Source organism: Camelus ferus, chromosome 23 (genome assembly GCF_009834535.1).
Source record: "Camelus ferus isolate YT-003-E chromosome 23, BCGSAC_Cfer_1.0, whole genome shotgun sequence".
Classification (NCBI taxonomy): Eukaryota; Metazoa; Chordata; class Mammalia; order Artiodactyla; family Camelidae; genus Camelus; species Camelus ferus.
Genome location: NC_045718.1, coordinates 24,812,205 through 24,834,027, shown reverse-complemented (window position 1 = coordinate 24,834,027; position 21,823 = coordinate 24,812,205). Strand labels below are relative to the sequence as shown.

General features: G+C 38.7%; 1 non-coding gene across 1 annotated transcript; it reads left to right on the top strand.

Annotated features, from left to right (window-relative positions):
• Positions 1–20,450: 20,450 nt before the first annotated feature.
• On the top strand, positions 20,451–20,522 carry TRNAD-AUC. The gene has a single exon. It is a non-coding gene; the product is annotated as a tRNA-Asp (tRNA).
• Positions 20,523–21,823: the final 1,301 nt, after the last annotated feature.

Genomic DNA, 21,823 nt, shown 5'->3' with positions numbered 1-21,823 from the left:
ATTCGTTTTGTGTTGTGCAGAATTCAGTACAGTACTTCACACGTGGCCAGTTTGTTGCAGAGGTCCATGACATGAATGTTCTAATATCTGAATGTTATACATATGGTAGAGTAGGGCTGGGCTTTGAAATGAAATAGATAGGGTTTGACTTCTCAGTTTGACTTATAAACTGGGTGATTTGGGGTAAATACTTCTTTAAACTTCAATTTCTACTTTTATAAAAGAGGAAATAATGCTGTATCCTATGGCTATTGTTGTGTTAACAGACCATTCAAAGCTTAATGACTTAAAACAATAACCATATGTTATTTCTCAGGATACGCGACAGTTGGCTGAACTTGGCTGGACTCCCTTATATATTTGATGTCAGTGTGGTCTGGGAGTTGGTCTAATCTAGGATGATTTCAGCTGTGATGATTTAAATGGTTTCTCATCTTCTAGCAGGCTAGCCTATACTTACTCATATGGTGACAGCATGGTACCAGGAGAGGGAGACTGGAAGCACACAAGGTCTTGTGAGACTTGAATTCAGAACTGGTGTGATGTTACCTTGGTTACATTCTTTTGGCCAAAGAAAATCGAGCAGAAATTCAAGGGGTGAAGATTCCATCTCTTGATGGGGCAGTGGGGGGAGGGAAAAGGAAGGGAGAGGAGGTATAGAGTCACATTTCAATGTCTGTGGTTGGGGGAAAGTCACTGATGCCAATAGATGCAACCAATCTACCACAAATACATTCCTCCAAGAGATTTAATCAAGAGTAAATAAAATATTATATATAAACTGCCCAGCACCCAGTAGGCAATAAATTCCAGCTTCCCCCTTTCATTCCCCTCTGTTACTTCTTTTCTATTAATAAAACCTGAAAGTTTATTCCTTTTCTTAGCTGCTACATTATTATTCTTGGACTTGTATTTTTTGTATGAATCTGTCTCTCACATTCTATATTTATATAACATGATGTATTTTCTCGTCTTCAGTTTAAGGCTTAAAATTTCTCCCTTAAAAAATTAAAATTTATTATGTCTATAATAATAGTTCATATATTGTGCAAGATGTTGCACATAATAGTGTGGCAGTTAGGCGAACCCACTCAGGGAACAGACTGCCTAGACTTGAATCCCAGCTGTGCCACTCAGTAGCTCTCTGACCTTGGGCAAGTTACCTAACCTACTTTGTAGAGAGGGAGTAATAATAGTATCCTTTATCGTATGATTGTTATGAGAATAAAATCATATGATATTTTTGAAGTCCTTGGAATGGTGCTTTGCACATAGGAAACTATATGAATAGTTGTTAAATGAATGAGAGAATAAATACATCTCTTCCTTCACCTTCGGGTTATCACAGTCCGCTGTATGGTCTCCACTCTGCAACTCCAGACACTGTCGAACAATTTTAGCACTTTCCCTCTGAACACACAGGAAACCTATATGAATAGTGAATGAATAAATGAAGTCCTAACTTCAAGATATTGCAGCAAGATACTGTGTTGAATAGAGGTAGCCACCAAATATTGTTGGTTGATTCAAGATTCTTCTCCCCAGCCCTGTGTGCCTTTAGAATTCCTCGCAACACAGTATTCCAACAGCTTTTATAAATCATTCCAAGCAGATACCTAAAAAGCAAACTATTTTTCCTACCCAGTCTCCTGGGTGGGCTCTGACCCTGTGTTCCAACTTGTCAAGACGCTTTTGAGTCTTGATTCTTTTGTTTTTTCAATTATCTCCTAGCTTGATTCATCCACACATTTGAAGATTGTGTTACCTTATTTTTACCTTATTACCTTACCTTATTAAGACGACCCCTAGCCAAACTCTGCTGTACTCTGTAAGGAACCATTTTCCATGCTGGCACGATTGTGTCTTCTCTATCTTGGGCATTTGGATTGTTTGGCAAATTTATAATCCACGCAGGTTAACTTTCTCCATCTTGTCCACAAGGATGTTATGAGAAACTCCAAAGCTTTGCAGAAATCTGTTTACAAGGTGCCCATGACATTTTTTAGGTCACCAGCCTAGTAGCAGTTCTATCAATAAAAACAGTGAAGTTAGTTTGAAATCACATTATTAATAGTAAAATTTTCTATTAATTATTATTATAGCCGAATTTTTCACAAAAACATGTTTAAGATTTTTTTCTCTAGATATTTGTCAGGGAGTGGTCTGTTTTACAAACTCAAGCCTTTTTCCTCCAGTTACTCTTTAATTGATTAGAATCCTTGGACAATATATCTTTCCTTTAAAAAAGCTTCAAAATTACTGTAGTTACACATATACATCGTAATAAATACAGATAATAGGCAAAACAAAAAATGTTTAAAGTCACTATATATGTATATATATTTGTGTGTATGTGTATATATATATATATGTAATGGAGTATTATTCAGCCATAAAAAGAAGGAAATCCTGCCATTTGTAACAACATGGGTGAAACTTGAGGATATGCTAAGTGAAGTAAGTTAGACAAAGAAAAATACTGTATAATCTCATTTAAATGTGGAATCTAATAAATAAGTCTCAGAGATTCATGGAAGATTGGTGGTTTCCAGGGACTATAGGGAGACGTTGATCAAAGGGTAAAAAATTTCAGTTGTAAGGTGAATAAGTCCTGGGGATCTAATGTGCAGCATGGTGACTGTAGTTAATAATACTGTATTGTATATTTGAAAGTTGCTAAGGGAGCTTAAATGTTCTCAACACACACACACACACACAAAGGTAACTATGTGAGGTGATGGATATGTTAATCTATTTGTGGTAATCATTTTGCAGTGTATATGTATTCAAAATCATTACTGTGTATGCCTTAAACTTACACAATATTTTATGTCACATATATTTCAATGGAAAGAAAATCACCAAAATTGCTACTATCCAGAATAAACTGCTGTAAATGGTGTTTTCTCATCCCTGTCTTCCTTCTTTCCTTTTTTTTCCCTCCCTCGTCCCTCCCTCCCTTCCTTCCTTCCTTCTTTTATGGAAAACTGCTATCCATACTGTTTCAAAGCTTTCTTCCACTTAACAATCAATTATTAACATATTCCTATGTTGTTATTCTTCCACACATCATTTATGATGGTTGCATACAGCTTTGTTGTGTGAAAGTAACAATTTAATTAGCAGTCCTCTATTTTGGGGCACTTTATTTCAGTTGTTTAATATTATAAATATTGCCATTTTGAACATTTTTGTGGGTAAAATTGTGTACATACTCATGATTATTTTATTAGAATATATTACTAAAAGTAGGTTTCTTGAGTCAAAAGATGCATCATTTTTAAGTTTTTAATAAATTTGTCAAACTACCCCCCTCAAAATATTTTTGCTGTTTATATTTTACTATTATCTCTTCTAGGTTTTAATATTAAAAATTTTTTAGCAAATTTGATAGGAATAATGTTATTTAGTTGATTTAATTTGCATATATTTGAATAATAGTGAGGTTTAACTTTTAAATAAATATTGGTCCTTTTAATTTTTTCTTTCATGATTTTTCTACTGACTTCCTTTGTCTGCTTTTCTATTACTGTGATCATTTTTTCTTACTTGTACATATGTTTGATTAGTGTCAGTGACTCCTTGTCTATTGCTAATGTTACAAAAACTTCTGTTGCTATTTGTCTTAAATTTTGATTTTGTTGGTATACATACAATTTTAAATTGTATGTAGCCAAATCTAGTTATGACTTGAAAATAAAATTATGTCTTTGGTGTTGTCTTCCAGTAATTTTGTGTAATTAAATATTTAAACCACCTGGAGTTGACTGTTGTGTATTGTTGAGGTCAGGACCTCACTGGAATGGCTTCTTTCCTCATCCTTTCACACTCATGCCAGTGAGAGCAGACACGCTCAGGGCAGAAGCCTGAGTTGGAAATACCACTGTTTTGACTCATGTGGCATTTATCTCGTACTTACCAGTGAAGCCAGAGGGATATTCTGATACAGCTTGTGTTTGCTCTGATCTCATCTTATTTTCTTCTGCATTCTCATCATCACTGTTTTTTTCAGTTGAGATAACCACTTCCTTCCCTTTTCTCTGGAATTTACCTTGGTGAGCTCAGTGGGTGCTACAGGCGGACTAAATCTAGTTTTAAAAAATCTAGCCTGGCCCACAGGCATGATTTTCTTTTATGGAGGCTTTACTATTTTTATCATCTTTGCTCAGTGGCATTTGTGAGCTGTGCAGTCTATCCATGAAATGGATCATCAGATGAAGGTGGGCAATCATGAGCTCCAAAGCCCTAGAAATCTTTGTGTCTCTAAAGAGGTAACATACAGGTGAAAACTCTAGTGAATGCCAGGTGAATCAGTAAGCAATTGTGATGCAGTGGGATCTGCCAATGACTCCTGATGTAAGGTTGTGCAAGGGAAATGAACTAACATTTATTAGACGCTGTGCATACATTTACATAGAGTCCAAACTGCAGTTCTGCCCAGGTTACATGTTAGCATTCTGATTTTCAGAAGAAGAAATTGAAGCTAAGGGATTAATCAATTTGCCTAAAGTCACATAGCTGGTACAAGATGGAGCTGAGATTGAAACAGAGCTCAAAAACATTCAGGTCACTCAGGATCATTCCTGCTCTTATAATAGTTAAGTAACCAACTGAACTCTTGGCTCAAAAATCTACCTTAAATGCCAAGATCAAGTAGCAAATGGATGTGGTATTGGATAATCTATGTCTACGTCCTCTGAGCTCCTAAGGTACCTAAAGTTGGAGTACAGCTGTTTTGTGGTTCCTCCCTCTGTACCTAGTTTAATGATGGTCAGTAAGACTCAGGAATCTGACTGCTCCAGTACTTCTTTCTTATGTAGTCCCAGAATTTCTAATAAAAATGAATGAATATGTCCTAGCCACAGATTTATAGTGCTAGAACCACTGACCTGAACAGACCATCTAATAACCTCACTTTTAATTTTTAACACACATAACCACCCGAATAGGAAAAAAATCCACTTTACCAGAATTTGTTGCAAGACATACTTCTTGGATGAGATGGTAATGAGGCAATGTCTGGTTCCTGTTAAAGGTCATAAATAACGATTCATAACCGAAACAGAAGTATAGACTCTACCATAAACATCATTACTACCCAGTGTACTCTCAGTAGAACATGCTTTGAGAAACATGAGACATTTCTTTATACCTTAGTTTAGTTGTCACTTGAATCCTTCCTGACAGTTTAGAATCCAGATTATTTTAAAGTGGCTAGAGGAGGAGTAGATCACTCACAACTGGAAAGAGCTGAAAATGATATTTATATAAAGTTCATACCAGGAAGGGACCAATGTGTTGTTTGTTTTGTTCAAACTTACACAGTTTTGTCCCCATTGAAGTCTGAATTTCATGGTCAGGATTAAAAGTAGTAAAGCGCCAACAGTGTTTCTGGGAAAGCTGAGTAAGATTTCAAATCTAAAGCTTGTAAACATTATTCCTTTCTTCCTTGTTTGACTTAGTCTGTTTTCTCTTCCTGTGGAAACTAGCCTTTGTTTTGAAATCTGACATAGTAATAGATTGTTGCAAAGGAAAACAGGAGAAAAGAAACATTGTTTTAAAATATTTCTTATATGCATGAGTATAACTTGTTTATTTTTCAGTGAAGCCTTTTTACTTGTTAGGAAAACAACTCTGTGCTACAATGTATTGCCTGCTAGTACTTCATGGAGCTGTGTATCAGTGGTCGATTATTTTTGAGGGCGGTGAATGGAGGATAAGAATCTCATGCAAAAGCATAAAATGAAACTTATCAGTAAGAGTCTGAGGGGCAACCTGATGTAATGAAAAAATTCCTCAACGCAGAGTCAGGGGATCTGTGTAAATAAGGGGTAGTTGTGTTGGATTTCACTTTGAAATATTCTGTGACAGGAAGTGGATTTAAGAGAGGAAGGAAGAGGGACTTCTGGGGCTTCAGCGTGAGACTGTGAACGTTAAGCAGAAAAGATTGCTCTGGACAAGTCTGAGTGATGCCCTGTCCTGGGGAAAGAGCACTACTTGGAGAGGAGTGGGCATGTGAATGAACCTGAGGATGTGACCTTGGAACCCTGTCTGATACTGGGGTGCTTGGTTAAATGCTGCCTAACTTCTGCCTGGACTTGTTAGAGCAGGCAGACAGCTAGATATGAACAGAGAAAGGGGGACACGGGCCAAATGGCAGGAAACCATGTAACATGTGAACAATGGGGGTCCTTGGGCAGACAGTGGAAAGCAGGAATTTGGGACTGATAAGAGATCATACATCTTGGGGTGACAAGTATCCTGGAGGCAGGCAAAGAAAAGTGGGAAAGGGTAGGAATCTCCAGTGTCCCAGTGTAACTTTTTGCTCATTATATCCCCTCATTACAATAAAATTAGCCTTGCAGATTAGAAGTACCCATCATGCACTGACGCCATCACATTTCCGGATTCAATAAGGACAAAAACCCCTCCTCCCATTGGGTAGGTGCAGCTGGGATGAAAATGAGTAATATGATCTCAAACCCTTCCCTCCCCAATGAATATTCTGCCCATTCATTTTTACATGCTGTGTAACCAACTTCCCAATGAAACTCCACACAGCTGCTCACTTGAGCCCGCCCGCTCTCTTCAGTAAGGCCTCACTTAACTTTCTTGACCTCCGTGTCTCATCTCTGAATTCTTTCTGCAATGAGACAAGAACCTAATCACCGGCAGCAGAGTCATCCTTGTGTCTCTCTTTAAAGACTGTGAGGCCCAGACAGGGATCTCCCTCTACTTTGCTTATGGAAGTGACTTGAACCAGAGGCCCAGATCACCTAGGGGAATAAATGTAGGTAGAGGAAAAGGAGAAAATCCCAGATCACTGCAAAGTTCAGAGATTGAGTAGTAAAAGAGGAGCTTAAGAGTGGAGGGGGAAAAATAGAAGGTCTGGTGAGGAAAATTAGAGTGGGTGATGCCAATGCCAACAGAGGAAAGGATTTCAGGAAGTAGGAGTTGCTCAATGAAGCTAAATGTTGCTGAAAGTCCCACTAAGATGAAGGCGCAGATGGGCCCATTGGATTTGGCAACATCAGGTCATTGGTGACCATGACGAGAAAATGGAAGAATCAGAAGTTTGACTGGAGTGGTTGAGATGAGATTGGGAGGTAGAAAAGTGGAGACAGGAGGTATAATTACTCTTTTGAGGTTTTCCCTGTAAAGAGAAGGAAATAAATGGGGTGAAAACTAGAGGGTACCTTGGGTCAGGGGAGGGTGATTTAAGATCAGATAAACTAGTCAGATGAGATTGATTCAGAAAAGTGGGAGAAATTGATGATGTAGGAGAGAGAGGACATAACTGAAGGTGATGAGAGGACATTGATCAGGAGATCCCAGTGGAGCAGGTGGACTTTTTTTTTTTTTTAGAAGAATGGACACATCTACCTTAGTAATGGCTGGAAAGGAGGTAGAAAGAATAGGTATAGAAGAATGTAGACGTACAGAAAGATAAAGGAACTCCATTTAAATTGCTTCTAATTTCTCAGGAAAATATGAGGTACAGTCAAGGGCTAAGGGGATGTTTGAGGAGAGAGGGAGAAGTATGAAGGAGTTGTCTCCGAGAGCTGGAAAGCAGAAGAACTGGGGAGGTCTAAGTAGAATTGTTGGGAAGGGTCAAATATCCACCTGGGGCTCTGAGTCATGAATTTATTGTGGAAATAATTAGGGGTATTAAATGGCTTTCTTTATCAAACTTCAGTTACTAGAATATGGCCAGTGTTAAGTTTAAGCAGATCTGGAGATGTTCCAGGCAAGTAGGAAGGAGGAAGAGGACAAAAAGGAATTTGCATGTGAGCAGTTTTCTGGACGTGGAGGATAGTGATGATGTGAAGGGTGATGGACTGAGAAAAAAGTCCTCAGTAAGTGGGGGAGCGATTGGGACCTTGATATATGTTGTGCTCTATAAGGAGGTGGAAGTGAGTGTATTGTAGTCTGATGGTACAGGCTTCCATGAGCTGGATATTTTATAGAAGGAAAGGCAAATGAAAGCTTTGAAGTAGCTCTGGGAGCTAGGAGGACACTGACTCAACCAGAATCTGAAGTTCATGGACTGTAAAGAAAAAAGCAAACTTTGCTTGTGTCCTTAGGAAGAACAAGATTTCAGTTGGATAAAGATGATGGAGAAAGGAAAGACAGACTGGGAGTTCCATATGGCCCCGTACAGAAGAGGGTAGAGAACGTTGGAAAGGATGGACATAGGACTGTGGATCCAGGCTGGAGGGGATGGGTGGATGGATGCTAGGGTGTTAGAGTTCTGAGAGGGTCGAGGAGAAAGGGATGTAAGGCGTGAGAGGTTAGCCTGATGGCCTTTTAATGGAAGGTCCAGCAGTTCCCATCTAAGTCTCCTAATAAAACTCAAAAGAACTGGGAACTGCAGACAAAAGGTGCTGTACAGACACTCTGGGGTTTCCGGACTCTCTTGGTTTAATTAGCTGCATGCCTTGGTTTTGCATGGACAAGTTCTTGTTTGGCTCTCACTTTTTTCATGTATAAAGTGAGTCAGTTCCAGGGCTCATGTGCTGTTTACGTTTTCTGAAATGGCCCCTACTTCCCTTGCCAGGCTGTGGAATCCTAGCCATCCTTTAAGAATCCTCTCAGAAGCCATCTCTACTTGAGGCTTTTCTCAGTTTAATCACCCATTTCAACCAGATGTGACCTTTTTGTTCTCAGAATCACTGTAACACTTTGTCTGAACCCCCTTGCTAGCTGGTGGCAGTTCTCAGTCTTCCAGATAATACAGTTCTTTGTGTTTATCTCTCATCCTTGTCAAAAAAACTCCATGAGAATAGGAAATGGGATACATTCTCTTTGCTCAAGTAGATGCTCAGTAAGTGACTTTTGAATGAACCAGTGAAGCATACTTCTGGAGGACAAAGTAGTAATGAAGTAACAGACTATTAGAAAGAAAAAGTCAAAAATTATCTTGTATTATACTTCATATCTGCATGGGACATTTAGATGAGTGAAAAAAATTGACTTCACTAGGTCTAAGAGTTGTTTGTAGGCCTCTTGCTACAAACCTGAAACAATTACAGATACAGTAAAGCTATTAATAGAGGCTTAAGGAATCCTGTCATGTTAAATGGAAAATAACAGAGGACGAAAGGTAAGAGGAGAAAATTCATGTATGTAAAGACTATTGAAAATATAAGGGAAGTAAACTGAAAGAAATAGTTCCTAGGCTTTAAAAATGCAAACATAGAATTTGTAGTAATACTCAAGAAGTGAAGAATTTCTCTAGGCTAATGGTTGCCTAAAAATGTATCTTTATTGGGAAATGTATTCACTGGTCTGTGAAATTGCGTGACATGATTTGGAATGCAATGCTGTCTGTTAAGCAGAGTATATTTATGTATATATATTTAATTTACAGGCTACTTTTTTTCATTGAAGTATAATTGGCACTTAAAATTTATGTATGTAAGGTATACAATTAGATGATTTCATATGTATGTACATTGTTAAATAATCACTATAATCAAACTAATTAACTTGTCCATTGATAAAAGGCTACCTTTGAACTAAGAACAAATCTGTCTTTTTTAAGGGGGGGTGAGGATTCATTAGGTTTAATACTGACAAAAATAGAGTTGGACCCTAGACTGTAATTTTTTAATATAATTTTTAAAGATTACATTTCATTTAGTTATAAAATACTATGAGTGGAGTGTTTTAATAGCTGAATTTTAAAAATCAAGCATTAAGTCAAAATGATCTGACAAAAAAAGTACTTATTGGGACCAACAGGACAGAATATTGGAAATTGGAACAGTGTTGGGAAATTCCAGAAGTTTGTGTTACATAACAATTCCACCACCACTGTTACCATCACCACCACCAACAAAAATAGTAACAGAGACTTTATGAGCCCTTACTCTGTGTCAGTCTCCATTCCACAGCTCTACATGCTGTCCCAATTAGGGTTCAACCAGAGACACAGAACCAGTAGGAGAGGTATATTAAGAGATTTGTTTTGAGGAATTGCCATATGTGATTGTGGGGGTCCACAGGTTGGGTTGTTAAAAAGGGTAAGTGGAAACTCTTGGGTGTGAGCTGAAGCTCCAGTCCACAAACAGAATCTCTTCTTTCTCTGGGATGACTCAACTCTGCTCTTAAGGCTTTTCAACTGATTGAATTAGCCCCATTCAGATTATTGAGGGTAATCACCCTTAAAATCACTTGAGTTATAGTCATTTTACAATGTTGTGTCAAATTCCAGTGTAGAGCACAATTTTTCAGTTATACATGAACATACATACATTCATTGTCACTTTCTCTATGAGCCACCACAAGATCCTGTATATATTTCCCTGTGGTACACAGTATAATCTTGTTTATCTATTCTACATTTAGAAATCCCAGTCTGTCCCTTCCCACCCCCGCCCCCACTGGCAACCACAAGTTTCTATTCTATGTCTATAACTCAATAAAAATGTTAAAAAAAACACTTCATTATGGACTTGAATCACATCTACAAAATGACCTTGAGAGCAACAGTTACACTCATGTTTGCTTGAATAACTGGGCTCTGTAGCTCAGCCAAACTGACAGATAAAACATCTCTTATCTGATTTAAGTCTCAAAAGAATCCCCCTGAAGCAAGTCATACAAATGGTAAATCTTGGAGTAAGAGTTTGAATCCAGGAATTGATGCAGGGCCCAGGGATTACATACCATGCTGGAGAGCATTGTAGGAGAGAAACTAAAGGCATGTGTAGTTTCTTCTCTGAAACATCTCATGAGTGTTTACAAGGACATACTCCTTGTATTTCCTAGCATGCAGTCAGTTCCTTATAACTAGGATTGGTGGCTGCTCTTAGACTGTCACATGGAGGTCATTATCCAGCACCCAAATTATAATGATAAAAAGAACTTAAACTCATTACCTCCCTGGAAAATTGTTTAGTCTCCTTAGTTTCAGAGGGTACAAGGGAAAAAAGCAGTTTGTCTTTGTCATCCTGTTCACCCCCTATACACTTTCCTAAGACCAGGAATTTAAAAATTGGGATTGAGACAAGTGTTAAGCTTAAGTTAAATTTAGGTGACGACTATAGAGGATTTATTTTCATCTAAATCTTTCTTAGCTATCATAAGGAAGAGCCAATCATCTGGTAGAAAGTGTAGAATGAGATGGAAATGCAAACAGATTTGTGAACAGAAAGGGCAGTCCAGGAACTGAACTGCGGAGGGGTGGGTGGGTGGGCGTGTTGTCCTGACTGTCTCTGCGGGAGCCTCTGACTACATGTGAGTCCTGGGGGTCCTGGTGGAGAGGCTGAGATCGGCTGGTGTCAGGGTGGACCCGACAAAACACAAATGTAGGTTTTGGAAAGTACTGTTGGTTTCCAGCCCAGTGTCCTGCAGAGAGCTTGGATCTGTCATCTCTGGGCTGTCTACACTGTTTCTCTCTTCCCTGTTGATTGGATTTTACCTCTCAGGAAGTGCATTCTCTTTTAGGGTCTAAGTTTGGTATTCTAACAATAAAATAACAAAACCACAAACACTTTGCTCCTGTGTCTGTGAGAGACTGTATGCCTTACTTTGATTGCAAGCTTTCTGTAATATTGATCTCCTCAAAAGGCAAGAACAATTTGAGTAGGCTGAATATTGGCCCTCAAAGAGAGCAGATCCTCTTCTCTGGAACCTGTAAATGTTACCACAGATGGAAAAAGGGTCTTTGCAGTTGTGATTAAATAAATTAAAAAAAAATCTTAAAAGGGGAGATTTTTCTGGATTATCTGGGGTGAGCCCTAAATCCAGTCAGAAGTGTTTTTATAAGAGAGATGGAGATGTCACAGAAACAGAAAAGGAGAAGACAGTGTGAACACAGAAACAGACAGGAGTGATGCGGCACTTGTGGAACTTTGTTACAGCAGCCACGGGAAACTAATACAGTATCCTAGCTTTTCCTTCAGATGACTGCTACTGTCTGAGAAAATAAAGAATCCCTAATAGCAGTTCTGCACCTCGTCCAGTGCTCTGTGTGCTTGATCTTCAGGAGAAAATGCAAATGTTTATTGGTTTGTCGTATTGTATTTACTTGTGGTTTGTTATAAGGAACGGACGGGATTGTTCATTTGCTTTGTGAAATAGCCAACATAATGCTCTATAGATGGTGTTTCAATGATTAAAGAACATATAGAAGACTTTAAAAGGCAAAGAATTATGAGAATAATGGTGTTTAGCTTTCAGATCAATGCCTGGTTTTATTACTGGGACTCAACGGCCATCTGTCTCCTTGTTGTTGCTGCTGATTTCTGGCTCTGTTCTTTACGCTGATGGAAAGGCTTCTATTGTTCTTCAATTATTATAACGTTTTTAGAATAACAGCTCAGGTAGTCATGATTCTCTGTATTGAAGGCCTTGAATCAGTTTTTAGGCCAATGACCCAATGATAATAACAACAACAATAATAATGTAAAAGTGGGCTTTGTATCATTTACCACAACAATAACCTGTAAAGGAAGAACTCCTATAGATGAGAAAACTGAGGTTCAAAGCATTTAAGTGGCTTATCTAAGGGCAGAGCTGTATGCTTAACAATGGCATCATGCAGATTTTATTCTTAAATCAATCTCGTTCAATAACAACCACAAATCAGTATCTCAGATACAGCCTAGGCGCTTCAGCTCTCTCCACCTTGGAAAATGGTCACCTCTAGTCTTGGAGATACGATATGCTTATAATTTTAGTAACTGGTCTAGTCCTCCCTTCATCTTCCGTTTCTCAACTCCGCTTAAACCTCTTTCCCTGAGGATTTGCATATCAATGTCCTTAATGATCCCATTTGGATTTTTCTACTGCTGAATTTAGAGCTATAAGAGGTCTTAGAAATACCTAGTTCAGCCACCTCCTTTGACATATGAGAAAGACCACATTAAAAAAAAGAACATGTAGAAGACTTTAAAAGAAAAAGAATTATGGAAATAAAGGATTATAAAAAAAACTCTCCTCTTTCATTAACTTGGATTTGGGATTTGAACGGCTTGCTTGCCCATTTGCAAAAGTAAGTCCAAGTGGCAAATGTGGAGTAAAGTTATTCTGTGACATTCAGAGTCTTTTTTGCAGATAAGTGCATTTTATCATTTTATTACAACATTTAGAGTTTACTTAGATCCTTTTAATTATCAAGCTTATCTTAAACTCTTACGCATGCTTTAGGATACAGATCGTTGGAATGGCTAATTTGTACACCAAAGATTTGGTTAGAGTCTAAATTCCTAGAGAAGACAAGTTCATTTGCATTTCCAATTTAGGATGTAATTTCATCTTTTTTTGTTTGAAATGTCTTAATTGGTAAAATCTGTGATAATTTGGCTTTTCTGTACTCCCCAACTGAAGAATTTAGAAGAGAAGGAAAGTCCAAGAGTCTGTGTTCAATATACGAGGCAATATTAAAAACCAGTTCATTTTAACAGCGACATTGAGAATTTATAGTGCCAGCAAATAAGACATGTTATTTTTCTCAAATCTGGATTTGGTAAATGACAGCCACATCCATTACTCTGCATGAGCAGCCCCCCTAACATGAACTCTGTCTTCCAGGAAGGGAACAACTGATTTATTGTACATTTAGGATGGCTTTACTGTGTGTACAGAAAGTCTTAGGTAAAAGAATGTTAGCTGCAAATGCTAGGAAACTGCCCAAGTGCTCATTAATAAGGAACTGGTTAAATATGTTACAAATCTATAAAATGGAACATTCTACTAAAAATGCAGTAGATGTGTGTGTGTGTGTGTGTGTGTGTGTGTATATATGGAATACTCAAGACATTTTTAAGTGAGGAATGAAAGATGGAAACTAATATGTACAGAACACTACAATTTGTGTTTTTAATTTAAAATTTACTTTTCATTTTGAAATAATTTTATATTTACAAACAGTTGCAAAAATGGCACAATTTATCCTTTATCTAGTTTCCCCCAAAGTTAACATTCGTACATAGCTGCAGTACAATGATCAAAAGCAGGAAATGAGCATTGATGCAATTCTATTAACTAATCTGCAGACTTCTTGCACATTTTTTTCTGTTGTCCCACTAATGTCCTTTAGTGTACTTTGATCTGGGGCAACACCTCCAGTTCATTAGTCTTTGCCTTTCATGACCTTGATCTTCTTGAAGAACACTGATTAGATATGTTGTAGAGGTTCCTCCACTGGGTCTTCAGGTTACAATTATTTTTGGCCAGAATAATGTAGAAGTGGTGGTGTGTGCTTCATGGTATATATATAGGGAGACACATGATGTTGATATGTTTCATTGTGGGGGTGTCAGCTTGATCACCTGGTTAAGGTGGTGTCTGCCAGGGTTCTCCACGGTCAGGTTATTATATTTTCCTCTTTTAATAAGTATCTTGTGGGGAGTTAATTTGAGATGATGTAAATATTCTGTTTCTCATCATAACTTTCTTTGAGCATCCATTAGTGATTTTTGCCTGAAACAGTTATTACTGTGATTTTTCCACTTCTGTTTTAAAGAGTGACATACGCACCCATGCCTGCATCTGTGTAGAATATCTTGGGAATGATACATCAGAAACTGCAGAAGGTGATTGGCTCTGGGGAGGGGAACTGGGGAAGAGGGCAGCTAGATAGCCAAGTCAGCAAGATGTTTCACCATGTAACCTTTTACGCAGTGTGAATTGACCAGGTTCATATCTCATGATTTGGTGAGGGGCAGTGGTGAGATCAAATTTTTTGATTTACAGAGTGAAATCTTTTCAGATGACACAAGAAAACCTTTTGCTATCAAATTAATAGTTACAATAAAAATTACTGGTAGAGAAGAGAATCTAAATTCTACTTAAAAAAAAAGGATTGTATGGCCTACTATGAAAAAAACATATGTGTATAACTGAATCACTATACTGTACACCAGAAACTATCACAACATTGTAAATCAACTATACTTCAATCTAAAAAATGATTTTGCTGTTTCCTTAAATACAAACCAGAGACTATTTCGTTATATTTTCTGAAAGCACAACTACTTGGGTTTGTGACCCAGAACTGTAACTTGCTGGTTAATTTAAAATATAAACAGCATGAGCATTTTACTTGTTGCAACTTGTGATAGATTTTTAAATAAGGTCTGCATTGTATAATCTGTCTTTTGGCTTAACTATCAATTCTAAAGAAACCTAGGTTCAGTAGTAACAGACAGTGGCACTCCTACTACTGAGAGAAGCCATGCTTAGCAAGTGTATTAGAGTTTTATTTGAAACGTTCTAGTATATTTATTTTCACAACTAAGGAAAAAAATTTGCTTTAAAAATGCCAAGTCTTACATAACTATGATTTCTTACCACAGTCATTGTTCTAAGAGAAGTTCTGGAACCATTGAGAACGTTTTGGAAGCACTGGCTCTTCCTGAGCCCTTCTGGTCAAATACAGTGTGTCTGTGCTCCTTGAACGGCTGATGGGATGCCAGTCTTCCCAGCTTGTGGGCACGGTGGCTCACATCTACATCTGTAACATGGATGTCTACCCCTTTCTTCATCAGAGGGCTCCTCCTTTAACATGTGAAAGTAAGTAGGAGGCTTGTCTTTTGCGTTCTCCACACAGACATCTGTTCAGTGCCTCTGGGGTTTCCCACCACCCCAAGTTCCGCCATGACTTCCCCTCCAGTGGTGGTATGTTGAGCCTTGTTCTGTTTCTCTCCTGTCGTCCTTGGCAGAGGTGATGCTCCTCTCACTAAAACCACTGGAGAGACAGTGAGGGGAAAGTGGGTAGTAGTTACAGTAGGTAAAATAGTCAGATCTCTCGGCAGTGATGGAAATGCTCTGTAAACGGCACTGCCTGATACGGTAGTCGCTAGCCCTACGTGGCTGTTGCACACTTAAAATGTAGCCAGTACAACAGGGAAAATAAATCTTTACCTTGACTTAATTCTAATTAAAACTTAAGTGGTCACATATGACTAGTGGTTACTGTATTGGGCAGCAGAAATGGAAAGCATGGTTTCTGGAATCTGATTGTTGCCAGCTGTGTGATCTTGGGTAAGCCTGATTTTCCTCATCTGGTGTTGGGAGGTAATTATGTACCTACTGCAGAGGCTGGGTGTGAGGATTACATGATGTGTGTGGAACACAATGCTCGCTTTATGAAAAGGGCTCAGTGACTCGTGGCTGCTGTTTATTACACAAATTACTGCGGCTCCAGTCCTTTTTATATGCAGGAGTGTTTCATCCTGTGAAAGGATTACCTGCTCGAAGTATTTGTAAGGTTCCCTTTGATGCACACTGTGACCACGAGCGAATGCTTTCAAGTGCTTCTTTGCTACCACCTTGCTGGCGGGTGTGGGGCAGGAAGTTAGTAAATATTTCTTAGTGAACCAACCCACGGGCAGATTTTGAGACCTCGTTTGCTTTCACGGTTCCCTCTGGCCCTGGGGTAGACTTTGCCCAGGTACTCATGGTGAGAAATAGGTCATATTCCCCCTCAAAAGTATGCTCACTTGGAAACGTACCCAAGCAGTGGTGGTGGAGCCCGAACGAGCGCTGTGAGACGACAGGCCTTTCAGTTCACACACACAGACACTTTCTCTGCGGCACTTACGCAGAGCGCCTCCTGACGGGCTCTGGCCCTCACTGCCTCCCGCGTCCATGCTGCTGCGCCCACCGACGACGGAACGCTCAGCCGCGAGAGTGGGTGTCCACTTGGAACGTCTGTTTTCCTGTCTTCACTCTGATGTGCTGGCATCCTTTGGGGTCAGCTCTGTGACCTTCACTGGCGGGAATACGGGTCCTGGGCTTTTTGCTTCCGTGAGACTTCTCCTTAAATAATTTAGAGGAAAATGGCTAAGTGGGAGGAGGAACAGTGCCTACTCTACCTGGTAGCATCTGAGGCCCGAATGCAAATGACTCTCCTGGGGAAAGATGGAGAGCCTTAGGGCCTTCACATCCTCTGACCTTTGCCCTTTCCTAACTTAGTCCCTGAAAATCCTAGCCCCATTCTTCTGTGATTCCGTCCAGTAAGCAATGAATTATCCTAAACAGTCACCAGAATATGAGGGTATTGATCTCACAGCAAATTCTTTTTTAGAGGTTTATTGATATCTGAAGAGATTTCAAGGCACTCCTAGAGAGAATATTTATATTAGGTTATAATATTGTGAAATATTAAATATGAACTCACTGTGCTAAAAATAGGAGTTCTGTCTGTTCAGTAGAGAGAGGTATATATGTTTCAGTCAATTTTTTAAGAAGTGTGTTTGTTTCCACCTTTTGGTGTTTGGGGCTTTTCCCTCCAAATGTTTATTCGAACAAAGAAATAATCAATAGTTCTTATTTTGAATAGAAGTGTAAAAAATTCAATCCTTTGTGGTATGCAGTATGGAGAAGCATTCTGAAACTTGTTTTAACACAATGAATATAATATAATAATGAGTCCCTGAATTTAAGCCTATGGGTTATGTGTATATGCCTGAAACATTGTTTCAACAATAAAGTTAGAAATCCAAGAAAATTCTGCTCGTAAAAGACCCATAATACAAAAAGGAGGGCTACTGAAGGAAAAATAACATAAAATATCCCCACAACTCCTTTACTTTGTAATTATTAGTTACTGATCCCCTAGTTTGTGGCTTGACTGTTTTGAAATTTCCTTTGTGTATGTTGATGTTTTGATTTCATGTGTAGTGTTCACAGTTCTTGGGTACATGAGGAGGAAGACTATGAATAAAAGTTAATGTTACTGTTTCACGTGAGAAGAACCATTAAAATGTACAGTATTCATCAAAAAGTGCCTTTAATTATAGAGGAATATATGGTCAAGGCTAGCATATGGATGGTGGAATATTTCTTATTGTAAACCTGCTGAACCCTGGGGATTACTATGAATTTTTCTTTTATTTTAGGACTCCAATTGCATATATCTTACATACCTTTATATTCTTTCATAGGTTACTGAAGTTCTGTTCATTCTTTTTTTTTTTAAAAGGCTATTTAGTTATTAAACAGAATATCAAACCAAAGAAAGATCCAGGGAAACTGAGTAACTTGCCAGCGTACCTGAAGCCCTCACCTTAAATACCATCCTCAACTAAAAACGTAAGAGGATTTGAGGATGGGGAGTCCGTTATGGAAGGCTGCCAGGAAAAGCACTTTAATCAAGGATTACCAATTAATTGTGACTAGTTGACATACTGTTCAGGAAGTTGAAGCCCCTTATGTGTGACAACATTGTGTTCATTGTATTGCAAAGACTGGTCTTTATGGCAATAGTTGTCAAACTCAAAAGCAAAATTAGCAATATCTGTTTTGTCTATTGCTTCAATGGAATATACTGTTCCATGTGAGTAAGTGAATTTTCTAGATAAGTGGAGCTCTGATCTTGTCTTTAAAAGATTATAAGCTCCTTGAGGACAGAGATGAAGAGCTATTTATTTACAGTGTATTTCCTAGTGCAAGAACTACAATATTAGGCACAGGCACTTAGAAATAGACCGTTTGACTTCTACGTAATTTATTTTTCACAGCCTCATTAAAGGGAGCCTACATGCATATTCTGGAACCGTTATTTGTTTATGTGCTTTCATCCACTTGTAGACACTTAGCTTTCTGTGTAGTTCACACTCTGTATCCTTGGCAACCATCACGTGCCAGCTCCGTGGCTCACACTAAGTATCAAATGGCTTGACCTGAACAGCTTTGGAGTTAGATTCTCTGAGTCTGTGTTTTCACTTTGCCAGTTACTAGCTGGCTGACTTTTTGCTAATTATTTCCCCTGGGTCTCTGTTTCTTCACCCATTAAGCTGGCACTTGTGTAAGGTGACTCCTCTATGTGCACCTAACCCAGAGTCTGGCACCTAATAAGCACCCAATAAATGTCTCCTCCCTCCCCTCTCTATTTCTTTGCAGGGTGGATATTTTTTTCCCTCGTTTTATAGATGAAGGTAACTGAGGTATAAAAAAAGATATGTGACTTATCAAAGTTTACTTTTGTATTTAGAAAAAGCGCCAGAGTTAGACATTTATCACCTGACCTCCTACTCATGTTGCCGCCTTATGTCAAGCGGAAATGAAACAGATAACACATTTCAAACAAAAAGACAATGAGAATTTTATTAGTTTATAGCAATGTTTCATCATTGTAGACTCAGTAAAAGCCTCTAAGATTAGTCTTATGTTAAGGTTCAAGTGGAATGTGGCCAAGTTACCGTCTTAAACAATCTACAGGTGGTAGAAATAAAAAGACATGAATCCAAAGGATGGTAATCCAATGCAGTGCATCATAATGAGGCAGGAAGCCCCATAAAAAGACCAGCAGGATCCCCAAGCAGGGCCACTACTCTCCTGCCAGCACCATCTGGTTCCCTGGCCTAACAGGCTCTATCTCACTTTTTGCCTCTGAAATGGCTTACTTACCCCTAAAATTCTATTGGTTCCTTGAGCTCACTTCTGATGGTTATTTCCTTCACTCCTGATTGGTTATTTCTCTCACTTGTGACTAGTCCCCTTCCCTAACTTCTGACTGGTCCATTTGTAGTACTTCATTTGCATGGAGCTCACTCCTGATTGGTTATTTCTCCCTCCTGATCGATCCATTTCTACAAAACTTGTTCTTAATTAGTCAACTTTCCTTATACCTCATTTACATTTGATGTTGAAAAGTGTAAACTGGCAGCCTATAAAAGCCGGTATAAACCTACAGATGGGTTCCAGAGCTTGGAGTGTTAACTTCTCTAGGCCCACTGGCTTCATAAGTCTGAGTTATCCAACTCTCCGGGTGCTGCTTGGTCTCTTGCCCGGGTCCAGGTTGCTGTCACAACTGAGCTGTAACACTGAGCCATACCACCGAGCTGTAACACACTTTTCTGCAACAATAAGACCCTCACGGGTGGCTTGAAGCACCAAGAGAATTCAGAGAGGTGGGAGGCGTCACTTCTAGAGGGCAGCCTGTTTGGGCAGGTGCAAGGATCCTCCCTCCATCATGGGACTTCAGGACTGCTCATTTTCAAGTTTTCTTGCCAATGCTATTTATTCCTTATTTTAGGTACTGTCGTCATAGGAAAACACCTGGATTTTTATTCAAGGGCAAACCTCTTTATAAAACCAGTTGTGCAGTTTTTTTCTGCTGCTTTGTCTCTATCTGGAACAGCTGTTCTGGAAAGTATTGCATTTGCTTCCTGCATTTAATTAGTCACTCATGACCAGCATGTACTATAAATGAGTTCTTTGCCTATTGATGATGATTCAGGTCAAGCATGGCAGATGGTTCCTCATGCTGAATTCTCCAGCAAGCATTTATTACAAGGAGATGGAGGCCTCTAGTTCATCAGAACAGCCAAGAGCAAACAGTTTGCAAACAGATCAGCCAAGGTTCCTAAAGTGGGGCGGTTTTACCACAGGAGGCTTCACCATAAAGTTCAGCCTTCCTTTCGAACCCAGCCTTCCTTCCTGCTTTCTTTTTACTCCCTTACTCCTTTCCTCCTTCCTTCCCTCCTTCTAGGGGGGAGGGTATAGCTCAGTGGTAGAGTATGTGCCTATCATGCATAAGGTCCTGGGTTCAATTCTCAGGACTTCCACTGAAAATAAATACAAACCTAATTACTTTCCTGCTCCAAAAACAACAACAAAAGAACAAAGTATCCTTACTTCCTTTTTGTTGATTTTTTCCCTTTTTATTTCTTGTGTTCCTACCGAAGGGAATTATTTAAAAGAAATAGAAATGATTTCCTTCCAGGTGGAATTGACAATAAATTTAGGGTGATGAAACCTGAAACATAAGATGGTTTGTGAGTATAGATAAGTGTAAGGTGAGGCACCCAACCTGTGTACTTGAAGGTGGAGAGAATTCACAGGAAGTAAGTGATCCATTTGAGGTGGGGTTTGCCAGGAAGGCTTCCTGAAGCCAGTTTGCTTGCTTGCTTTCCTGCTTGCTCCAAAGCAAATTGTTTCAGGTTCTAGTTATTTGATTCCATATGCTTTTTGTTCTTTATCCAAGTCATTAGCGTATCTCCATTTTAGGGGGTTTATCATCCAAGCTAAGCTGACTAATGCCTAGTTTTCTTATTGTTTGCTTACCGTGTTCAAACTTAAGGCCAATTCATGATCAGTCTTTTTATTCTCCATATATTCTTGCATTGGTGTGACTATAGTTTCCAGCATGATTACAACAGTGATGAACAGGTGATGGTGATAATAAAAGGGCTTGTTTCTTTAAAGTTTCAAATTTTTTATTTTTTATTGAAGTACCATCAGTTATAATGTGTCAATTTCTGGTGCACAGCACAATATCCCAGTCATGCATATACATACATATATTTGTTTTCATATTTTTCTCATTAAAGGTTACTACAAGATATACATAGTTCCCTGTGCTATACAGAAGAAACTTTTTTTAACCTATTTTTATATATAGTGGCTAACATTTGTAAATCTCAAACTCACAAATTTATCCCTTCCCACCCTATTTCCCCTGGTAACCATAAGGTGGTTTACTATGTCGGTGAGTCTGTTTCTGTTTCGTAGATAAGTTCATAGTGTTCTTTTTTCTTTTTCTTTTTCTTTTTTTTTTAAGATTCTACATGTAAGTGATAGGGTATTTTTCTTTTTCTGGCTTACATCACTTAGAATGACGATCTCTAGGTCCATCCATGTTTCTACAGATGGCATTATTTTATTCGTTTTTATGGCTGAGTAGTATTCCATTGTATAAATAGACCACAACTCCTTTATCTAGTCATCTGTTGCTAGACATTTAGGTGGTTTCCATCTCTTAGCTATTGTATATCGTGCTGCTATGGACACTGAGGTGCATGTATCTTTTCGAATTAGAGTTCCCTCTGGAAATGTACCCAGAAGTGGGATTGCTCGATCATATGGT